The sequence below is a fragment of the Hakea prostrata genome, chromosome 1 (genome assembly GCF_041222555.1).
Source record: "Hakea prostrata isolate BN-2017 chromosome 1, UWA_Hpros_2, whole genome shotgun sequence".
NCBI lineage: Eukaryota > Viridiplantae > Streptophyta > Magnoliopsida > Proteales > Proteaceae > Hakea > Hakea prostrata.
Window position 1 is genome coordinate 29,383,835 of NC_142600.1, and position 11,750 is coordinate 29,395,584.

Consider the following 11,750-nt stretch of genomic DNA (forward strand, 5'->3'; position numbering starts at 1 on the left):
TGCCTTTACCCCCAGGTTGATGATCCTTTACCCCCAAAGAAGTTGATTAGAAAATCAAGTTGATCTTCATGAAGATGCACTAGCATAGGAAGGAATGCAATGGTTAACCTGGATCGAAAAACCAAAACATAGCCATGCTTCAGAAACTTATAATCAGTTCAACATCTCTTTTGGACAACGAGGTTGGAATCTATATTGTACATCCAAAACTATTGTCATGGTTTTCACTAGGTCATATGGTACTCTATTATTGTTGTAAATGGAATCCGAAATCCAATTACACTAGCACCTTTACGTGTCTTTGCATAAAATTGATGCATTTGGGTAAACTTTTAGAGTGTCTTAATGGTTCTCATTTCAATTGGTAAATCTGTAGAGAGAATGGTTAGTTTAAATTTTTCGAGCTGCTATTTTGAGCGGTGACCTTGTATAATGAAGGGTCACTTTGGGTGTATCTGGGTTGTCATTTGTCTCCTTGTTCAAGTGGGTTTAATTGGTGCAATTTGTTTATCTATTTATTGTAAGTCTTGTCTTGAACAAGTTTACCCACAGGTCGATTGTTTGATAGGTGTGGTTAGTGGCACATTTCCTTTCTAAAAGTATGTCAATAACACTTGTGCATGACTAGCATAACATGTCTTTTCCTTAGAGACAGCATCTATTGCAGCTTGATGAAGTTTTATGCTGCCAATTAGTTTGAGTTGGTATTATTGATGAAGTTTTATGCTGCCAATTAGTTTGGATTTGCATGTTGAATGTGATTAGCCACAGCATCTATCATTTAGTTTTTTATTTTACGGTTTAGGGCTGCATGTTAAATTTGTGTTAAATTTGGTTGGACCCTTTTGTTTATTATTTTACAGTTTAGGGCTGCATGTTAAATTTGTTATAGTTTACTTTAATTTGTGTTAAATGTTGATTATCCAATATGTTTTTTGATATGTGCAGCAATTAGAGTTGGAGTAGTATATGGGCCGTAAGATGGCAGCAACTGGAAAGCATGTGCCATCAAAGCGGAAGGCTATGGCAAAGGATAAGGGGAAATCAGTGGTAGAAGGTGATGAAGAAAGGGGCTGGTTCAATGATGATGATCCCCAATGCAATCCCAGAAGATTAAATAAGCAAGCTATAGCTGAAGGAAGGGAAGTGGACATTCCTTCTTTCGAGGCTTTGTAGGTCTAGCAGCCAGATTTAGAGAGTCGGTTGGGAAAAAATACTTGAGGTAAATACCAAGTGTTATGAGGACTTGGTGAAAGAGTTTTATAAGAATTTGATTGTCCAAGGAGTTGGGGAAGAGATTGGAGCCATAAGCAAAGTTAAAGGGGTGCAAATAAAGTTTGATATTTGTAAGTTAGCTGAGATTCTACAAATCTCAAATGAAGGTGCAAAAGTATTCTGGGAGCCTAAGAAGAAGTTCGATGACTTGATTAATGTGGATGTGACATATAGGGATATAATGCTGAATTATACGGGTGACACGAGGCATGTGAAGTTGAGGCAGCTGAAACCACTTCCGCACGCCATTGCATACATTGTGCAACACAATGTTGTACCTCGCATGGTGGTCACCATGACACCTTAAATTCATTTGAAGCTTATGTCACCTATTGTGTGCATACGGGGTAACAAGTTGAACCTACCGTACATCATTATGAAAATGATGCGATGCGCTAGATTGGCACCTAATCGGGCTCTCCCCTATGGCAAGCTGCTGACACACATTTTTGAGCATTATCATATTCATCATCGTGGTGGATTCTGAAGTGGGGAAGAAGAAGAAGAAGAAGAAGATGAAGAAGAAAGATGCAAAAATATCTGCCAGTAATTTTCGGTTTGGAATACCATTGGGAGATGTAGGAGCAGAGGGTGCAAATGTAGGAGCACCGGTTGGTGAGGGTGTTGATCAGCCGGATGGAGCTAGATTGTCAAGATTTGAGAGAGAATTTGCTATCCTCAGGGGTGATGTACGGTATATCCGTCGGCGCGTAGATCAAATTGCAAAAGACTTGCGGCTTTCGGATTTATCGGAGCACTCGGATGGTTCTTCGATTCTTTATATAGCTTGCTTTGAATCTTTAAATAGCTTGCTTGAATGATTGAGTTCCTCAAATCATAAAAGGATAAGGTAATGTTATTTGCAAGGAACTTATTAGCAGCCTTACGCTTATAAAGTTTAATTTAAATAACGGTGTCCATTTGTATGATGTGATTAAGTAGATATGCCTTAGAGCTGAATATGTTTAGTTACTCTTAATTATTTGAAAGAAAATTGCAAATGTCCATCTGCCTAACTGAGACTAGTTTGCAAACCCCAAAGAGAAAGTTAGATTTTACCATGAAGATACATCAAGTAGTTGTAGTGTCGAGTCCTAGTCAAGGGTAGTTTATGTATTAGTCAAGGGTAGTTTAGCATAACCTCAATGAGGAGTTATTAACGAAGTTATTATGCCTTTACATTTATTTGCGGCATAGATCAATTTTTTGAATGCTTTGATGGAATGAGGAATTCTCGATCGGCATTGGCCATGATGGTATATGGAACTTGACATGTTACTGTTTTGAGCGCAATAAGCTGCTGCATCCAGTCTTGCTTACGGATCATTGCAAATTCCCACTTGGTATGTTCTTGATCAACATTCTAATATCGGTATCCACCTTTGTCATCTTATGTCTCGAGGTCCCTGTGTTCTTAACATGTGACACTTGATTATTGTTAGGGGTAACCCATGCGTATTTATTTCTTTATCTATTTTATTATCATATACATGTGCGAGATCGGAAGCATGTCGAGACAAACCTAAAGGCAAGCTGTTGTTAATGGGATTTCTCTTGTACTTTCCTTTCATGATGAAGAGCAAAAGCATGAATGTGATGACAAAAGTTTACACTATCTAAATGCAAAATGTGGAGATGCGGTTCTCATTTTGCGGGTAATTGTTGTGCTCACAAGAATTTATCTATCCACTTTTCCTTATTAAATAATAGTTGCGAGGTAATAATTGCAATTTTCTTAATTTCGGATGCTATACTTCACAGGATCGGTTTATTGCAATTGACTTACGTACACCGGTGACAAAGGAAAAAATTCAAGATGGCGAGTCAAAAGCGAGATTAAATGCAGGGCTTCGGTTCCATCCATTTGGACTTTGGGAATATTTTTCTTTATTTCATTAATTCTTGTAAAGTTCCTATTGGCAATGACTCACTCATCCAGAAGCATGCTTTCTCTGCCCATAAGTTTTTCTCAGTAATTAGCAGGAGAGGTCGTTATCCTGGCGTTACTATGTCTTGGCGGGGAGGGTCCTGTTCTTGGTCCTTGGATGGCGAAGAAGGGTCGGTCCTTAGCTACGCCCGGTGTTCAATGAGTCGAAATAAGGTGATGGATTATGGTTCTGAATTTGCATCTGTAACCACTATGAAGGATGTGGAGAATACACATTCTCATACACGACAAGAGATGATTTTGAGCTCTGCATTTTCTGCATTTCCATCTTACTTCTGTTTCAATCCACCTTAACAATTCTCGGTATAAGGATATACATTGCCTTCTTAGTCGATTTTAGATGGTTTAACATTCATGGCTAGTGATAACAGTCTTTGCTCCATGTGACAATCCAAGGAGAGAAGCGAGAACAATTGTCGATCCTTGCTTGAATGTGAATGCAGTCGAAATCTTGATTGATGTGGATAAGATAAGGTGGAGGATATAAAATCTTCCTTGCGAGACGGAACTTCCGGGCTCTGTTATAGTTTGAAGTTGAAAGTACGAAGTTTGAGTTATTATCTGTTGCAAATATTGGAGGGATTAGTGATGCTAAATTTTGTTTGGTTGGGCCATGGCGAATGTGGACTTTGGGGTTCAATCACGGGAGCTCCATCTAAGGAGCTTCTGCTAATCTCTTGTAGCAACTCTACAATTGGCCGTGGTGATGGTGAAGGTGCCAATGTATTATCTGCTGGTTCTGCTTGATGCTGCTGTTGTGCATACGGGACCCCCGAGTTTCCAATGTATTACGTCTATAACCATCGAAGCGGTACAATAGGTGCACCAGGTGGTCGTTTGGATTGGTTGAATTCAATAACCTAGTTTTTCAGCTTACCTTCGATGACACGAGCAAGAACTCAAACAAGGAATCGGTTGTGGATGATTCACCTTATGAAGTGACTTTTGCCTTTAACTTGGTGGATCTTTGCTTTGAGTTCTGAGCCCTACATAAAAAATTTGGTGACCGGTGAAGAGTCGGGACAAGCGTATGTGGCATGTCCGTTGGCTGCTTTGCTTCATTGAATATTTCTAATCAAACTACGTCAAATTCTATAGACAGTGATTACAAAATAAGGGTGCAAGATCTAGGGCTTCTTCTTTGTGCATTATCTGGATCCAAGAATGCTAAAAGTACCTACGATGTGGAACATCTTCGCAAGATGGGTTATGTTAAAGTGGCTAGGGAGGCACTTGTAGAAGCAATGTTGAGAACAAAGCTGTAAGAATGGCCTCTTATGGGAAGTAGAATGTTCTGAATCTCATATTAACTTGGAGACTTGCCATGATACAACATCTGGTCTTCTTCATTTGGTTGCTCAAGCTGCAGCACCTTTTTGCACCTGATGTGGATGAATCGGTTGTGCATTTGCGGTCTAGGTGGAATGATGTTCAGCGAGGCACTTGATAGGGATGATTTGATTTACGAGACAATAATCTCTGAAGCGCGGTCTTTGCCTCATCACCTCCTGGAAACCATGCTTCAAGTCTAGACTCAAGCGTGGTTCTGTGGTGGGTGCGATGGATGAGATATGTGAGGATGCATTTCATGTTGACAAGATCGGTTCAAGCACATGTAATACTGTGGATCCCAATTCTGTTTTTCCCTTGATGGAGCGCTGGTTGGAGATGATTTACATATGTGTCATCTTTGGAGCTTTTTCACATAGTTTATCTTTTAATGAATCAATGTCGGGACGAGGGGTGGGAATCCCTCATGCATCATCCCTACATGGTGAGGGTTTTCCAGAATTTAGAGAAGGCTATTACTTATCCGAATCATGCCCTCCATCGAGTTATCTGCAACCAACCGGTCCTTGCCTCGAAATCTTTGGATACAAATCAAGCGGTGTGGCCCAAGGTGGAAATGGAAGTAGTGGATGGTATCGGGATACCTCACTGATAATTTTAGAAAACCATATTTCACATGTAGGTGACCATCTGAAGAATTCCGGTTCTTAGAAAGTGAGGTTCCATCTACAAGTTCCGGTGGAATCTCCAAGGCAAAGGGAAGACTACTTCTCAAGAATATTGGCATGAGGTGGCGAATGTATGATGGGACTGGCCCAGGATGACTCGGGGAGGAGTGCCTTTGCTTACCACAAGCACCATGAATACAAGTGGCGAGAGATGCTCTTGTTTGTTTAGAGCTTGAATTATGTAAGATGGATCTTCGGTATGATATGTTTCTCGATGGTGAAATATGCATGTCAAAACTTTCTCTTTCGGTTCGGGATTTTCATCTTCTTGATAGCGACAAGAGAGCACCCTGGAAGTTGGTATAGCTCTATGACATTTTATGCTTGAAGTTTAATTTATACTGACACTCTCATTTATAGGATTCAGACATTTGAATAATGCTTATCCTTTTAATGTTGAAGGTTTTAGGAGATTATCATTCAAAGGATCACCCTAGAGAGTCCTCTGCCAAAGCTTTCAGGTTGGATTTGGAATCTGTCATACCAGATCCTTCTACTCCTGTTGAGGAGTACCGGTATGTTCAGATTTAGATTTTTCGTTTATTCTCTGCTCTCAACTTAGCTTTTAACCTCTTTGATCTTTGGATATATTTAATTTAAAATTTCATCTGTAAAGTGCAATTTTTGAGGCATTTACCAGCGGTTCCGGGTTTTAAGTAATGATAAAAACATGAATATGGGGCTGCAACGAGGACGAGTGCTGGTCGGCTTTTTAAAACCCAATCCAGCCCCAAATGCTCTTAGCTAAAAGCCCATTCCAGCCTCGGCCTTGACTCAAGGCCTAAAATTCTTGTCTTTGTTCCACGAACCCCGGACGAGCCAAAGCAAGCCCAAACACTGATATTCTTTGATTAGGCCGGGTCGGAGCAGGTTGCCCTGTCCCTATCCCTAGCCTTGGTTCTACTCCTAGCCCTGCCAAATGTAACATAAAAAGTCAATTGTTTGACCGTAGAAGAAAACACAGACGTAAATAACATTAACCGTAAAACAAAATACCATTTTGGCCATGATCCCTTTCACAATCTGTTTGTGAGGTTTAATTTTTTTTGGGGTCCTTTTGATTTGTCCTTTTATAAAAACGGTATAATAAATACTTTGCATCATTGGAACCTTGGAGGCATCATCTCAATAACTAATATGGTTAAATACATTTTTCAATGCATTATGTCATATAAAAATCAATCTTGGGCGGCTCTTAACTTTGTAGGTTTTCTCTTGAAAGCCTCTACTTCAAATCTTTTGCTTAGATACTTAAATGTTCCTCATTGGGGTAGTTGGCATATGAAAGATAATCTGTTGTGCAATAATGGCTTGAATTGGTATTGGATTCTTGTTTACGGTAATGGCTATTTCGAATTGAACTTGTTTTGTGTTTTGCATCATTAAAACACACGAAGCATTTTAATTGGAATCTTGATCCTAGAAGGCCCTAGATTAAGAGTAGTGATTTATGACCTTCAACTTTTGGCCTTAATGTGCTAGTGTAATTGGATTTCAGATTCCATTTACAACAATAATAGAGTACCATATGACCTAGTGAAAACCATGACAATAGTTTTGGATGTACAATATAGATTCCAACCTCGTTGTCCGGTGAGGCAGTGAGCGATTATAAGTTTACGAAGCATGGCTATGTTTTGGTTTTTCGATCCGGGTTAACCATCGCATTCCTTCCTATGCTAGTGCATCTTCATGAAGATCAACTTGATTTTCTAATCATCTTCTTTGGGGTTAAAGGATCATCAATAGACCGGTCTCCAAATGTGGCTCGGGATTTTGATGAGTCAAAAATGCCTCCGAGAGAAGACCGGTCGATTTGGTGGGAGTGCTATCGTAGAAGAGGCATTGCTTCCTTATTTCCAGGTGGTTTTATATGTTTCTTTTTCATTGTACAGTCTACTAATTATGTCTGCACCTCTACTGCTTGAGAATATTGAATCATTGGTATTATGACTAGTATTTGTTGTCTATATTTGGAGTTCCAATATCCATTCCTCACATTAGTGTCATTATTTGACTTACAAACTTACGGTTTAGGATTGTATTATCCCCATCTTCAAATATCCAAGCGGTTATTGTGATTGTTGGCCTTTTTGCCCTTTTCTTGCTATTTCAATTGGTTGAGCTTATTCATCGCATTCTTTGCATTAAACTTGCCGAGTTTTGGTGCTTCATTCACAAAGTTTGTTTAATTCAGCGGTAAACCATGATATCTACTATTTGGGTGATAAGTAGGAGCATCACTTATTTTCTCCAATATATTTATTCAAGGATCAACATCGTCAAATGTCGTATTTTTTAAAGGGAACCAACCCCTTTCAACCATGCCTTTCCTCCAACAATGACTTCATTATAGTTGTTACACATTGTCTTTTGTTTTCTTGCATTGATCAGGAATCCTTGTTGCCATGCAATATTGTCATCCTTAAGTGATCTGGTATTAAGAAGTAGGAACTAAAAAGCAACCTAATTATCAAATATAGAAGAAATCATTATGTTCAATGCCATAGTGAAACAATTATGATACTTCCAATATGTCTAATTTATAAAATCCAATTTTTGCTAACACATGTTCGAGTTACCATGGGGGGAATCGGCCGGGTGACTATGTTCTTCTTTGATATTGTGGTGAGAATGTTCTTCTGCTGTTTGCGGGCGTTTCTTTAATACGGACACATTACATTTGGATGACTGGATTTTTCTATTCATTACGTGTACTAACAATTTAGTACTTGGTTACCTTCTTTCTCTATGATAGGTGGTGAATCGATGGTGACACACGAGAGGAGAGAAAGTTGAACCTCCATGGAAAACCTTATGTGGTTCAATATTTGTCTTGTGGATATTTGATCAGCACTTGTGTTGCACTACGTGGCCGAGATACAACACCACGTTGAATCACCACCCCATGAAAGGCACCACGGTTGATTCTTCTATGTGTGCAATTCGTTGTTACCCCTACGAGTTGATCTAGGATCCATTTTAATATGTTCACTAAACCTTCTCCTTGTTGGATTCTTTTCTTTTATATCCCCGGAGTTAATGTAAATAAATTCTCTTACATGGACTTAGATGAAACAACACATTCACATTAGTATTTGACTACATTGTCCGATCGGTTAATTTCTTTGTTAACAAGTGAATTGAATATCTTGCCGCACCGACGAGTTCACGCATTTTTGTTACAATGCAAATAAAGCATACATTCATATGTGAACGGCATTTTCGCCTATTCAAAGTGTTATTTTTTCTTTTGTATGAACGTGAAAATGTGCTAGTTCCCTTTTTATTTTTTCGTAACAGGGAATTTGATACTTTTTGATCTCCGGATGAAATGGGAACCAACCCCATTGGTGTATGTGTTCTCATGAAGAAAGTACTTGGTTCCCTTTTAAAGTTCGTCAACGTATTTTCTCTCTGTGTTGACAAACGAAGCGGGTTGGTTCCCTTTTAAATGTTGAATCGGCCCATTTGCTCTCTGTGTTCACGGACGGGACGGGCTGGTTCCCTTTTAAACGGAATCGGCCCATTTGGTCTCTGTGTTCCTGGGCTCCCGGCAGCAACGGGCTGGTTCCCTTTAAAGGGAATTGGCCCATTGCTCTCTGTGTTCACGGGCCGAAGCGGGCTGGTTCCCTTTAAAAGGGAATCGGCCCATTTGCTCTCTGTGTTCACGAGACGAAGCGGGCTGGTTCCCTTTAAAAGGGGAATCGGCCCATTTGCTCTCTGTGTTCACGAGGCGAAAGCGGGGATGGTTCCCTTTAAAAGGGAATCGGCCCATTTGCTCTCTGTGTTCACGGGCAAAAGCGGGCTGGTTCCCTTTAAAAGGGAATCGGCCCATTTGCTCTCTGTGTTCACGAGGCAAAAGCGGGCTGGTTCCCTTTAAAGGGAGTCGGCCCATTTGCTCTCTGTGTTCATCGGACAAAGGGGCTGGTTCCCTTTAAAAGGGAACCGGCCCATTTGCTCTCTGTGTTCATCGGACAAGCGGGCTGGTTCCCTTTAAAAGGGAATCGGCCCATTTGATCTCTGTGTTCATCGGACGAGCTGGTTCCCTTTAAAAGGGAATCGGCCCATTTGCTCTCTGTGTTCATCGGACAAACCGGGCTGGTTCCCTTTAAAGGGAGTCGGCCCATTTGCTCTCTGTGTTCATCGATACGAAGCGGGCTGGTTCCCTTTAAAGGGAATCGGCCCATTTGCTCTCTGTGTTCATCGGACGAAACGGGGCTGGTTCCCTTTAAAAGGGAATCGGCCCATTTCCGCCTCTGTGTTCATCATACGAAGGGGCTGGTTCCCTTTAAAGGGAATCGGCCCATTTGTGTTCATCATCTGTGTTCCCCTTTAAAGGAATCGGCCCAACGTTCGGGCTGGTTCCCTTTAAAGGGAAGCGGCCCGTTTGCCTCTGTGTTCATCGGATTACGGGGGCTGGTTCCCTTTAAAGGGAGCGCCCCATTTACGCTCTCTGTGTTCACATACGAAGCGGGCTGGTTCCCCTTAAAAGGGAATCGGCCCATTTGCTGTCTGTGTTCCCAGACAAGCGGGCTGGTTCCCTTTAAAAGGGAGCGGCCCGTTTCGCCTCTGTGTTCATCGGTTACGGGGCTGGTTCCCTTTAAAGGGAGGCGCCCCATTTGCTCTCTGTGTTCACATCCGAAGCGGGCTGGTTCCCCTTAAAAGGGAATCGGCCCATTTGTCTGTGTTCCCCACCGGCAAGCGGGCTGGTTCCCTTTAAAGGGGGCGGCCCGTTTGCCTCTGTGTTCATCGAACGGGCTGGTTCCCTTTAAAGGGTGGCCCTCCCTTTAGGGCCCCATTGCTCTCTGTGTTCACATACGAACGGGCTGGTTCCCCTTAAAGGGGAATCGGCCCATTTGCTCTGTGTGTTCCCAGGCAAACGGGTTCTTTGCCGTTTAAAAGAGAATCATTCCCTTTGGTATGTGTTCACATAACAAAACGGGGTGAATTGATTTGGGTTCGTAGTCAAATTAATATGTTCCATCACCTTTGTTATAGTCACTGAAATTATAAATTGAAGACTTACGGTAATGTTTAAAGCCACAGATGTAACACTAATAAAAGGGAATCAATAATTTAAAAAATTTAAACCATATATGGGTTGAATTATGTGTTTCATCACCGCTTAACTCTCATATGGACAATATATATCAACGTATTATATAATTGATTCGGTACAATATCATACATTAGAGGTGAACTTGTTTTGACAACTACTTCCAACCCTTCAAATACATTGTGATAAGTGTTTGACATAGATAGAGTACATTTTTTTGAAATAAAGTACTGAACTACCCATCCAGTTTACTATTGTCCTACCGTATATGTTACAGTAGTGACATTGAACGTACGGGGGTTAAATGTTTCTTGAATAAAGTACATAACAAGAAAGTAAGAATAGCCAAACACATAAGAACAAAATTACAAGATGTTCCAATGTAATTTTGTCCAACGATCTTTGATTTTGCCGTTGATGATTAAGGGTTAGCCTTGCGGCATCCAAATTCATCGGATTGCGACGTCGGTCGTCAAATTTTGGTGGCAATCTCACCCTCATGTCCTCGACTATTCACACTTTCGTAAGACGTTGAAGGCTGTAGAATGTACATACGTTCTTGCTTCATCTGCCACACATCGATCTACCCAAATAAAAGAAAATGGATGCTTTACACCATTTGGGCACCTATAAAATCTCCGACCTGGATTTTTTTTTGTATGTGAAGTGAGGAGCAACATCCTCCCTTGCCCGCAATAGCATAATGGAGTTGGTTGCTCCATACTTGTAGATGACCCATCTTCACAATAGCATCCACCCATTCCTCTGTTTCGTATCAACTGAGCTGCAGACAAAATGAATATTTGAAAACACATTAGTTATTGAGTTTTATATAGACCTATACAAATGTTGCCCCTTTGCGAAGACAATGTATTATTTTAAACGCAGACTTTCAAGTACACATATACGTAGATATTGCGAGTAAACCCGGTGTGAATTGTTACGGGATAGTAAGAAGGCTGAAACCAAATGCAACGGGAGTTGGTTTACATTATTCAAAAAGCATACTGATTCACAACGGAAAGTAAGGGAAGATTGTTTGTACCAAAAGTGGATGTGATTGGCTCCGATATTGGTAGACTCATAATCACAGGTATCAGGAGAAGTGAATTCCAAGTAATTGTTTGAGATAAATTACACAACAACTTGAACCCTCATTGAATGTGATATGCTAGATTGGCCTCTATTGAAGCATTTAATTTTTGGTCCTGCCCTCATTTACCACGAAATCCACTTCAACTATGTACGAAGAACATAAATACTAAACCAACAAGGGGAAGTTTAAGAACAACCATGGCGAGGCATGAGTGAGCTGGTTTATAATTATTAGTAATTTTATTATTATTATTATTACTATAAAATTCATCGAGAACAAAAACACTTTTTTTACAAATTTTAAACCTACGACTTTGGTTCATCTTGATTAACTTTGTAATCAATTAAAAAGTAA

The 11,750-nt window shown here is 40.4% G+C and overlaps 2 pseudogenes; both read left to right on the plus strand.

The window, feature by feature from the left end:
• The first annotated feature begins 1,790 nt into the window (after positions 1-1,790).
• LOC149028669 (autophagy-related protein 2-like) lies at positions 1,791-7,194 on the plus strand (annotated as a pseudogene).
• Positions 7,195-11,593: 4,399 nt separating this feature from the next.
• The window catches only part of LOC149028670 (uncharacterized), a 3,203-nt pseudogene continuing 3,046 nt past the window's right edge, over positions 11,594-11,750 (plus strand).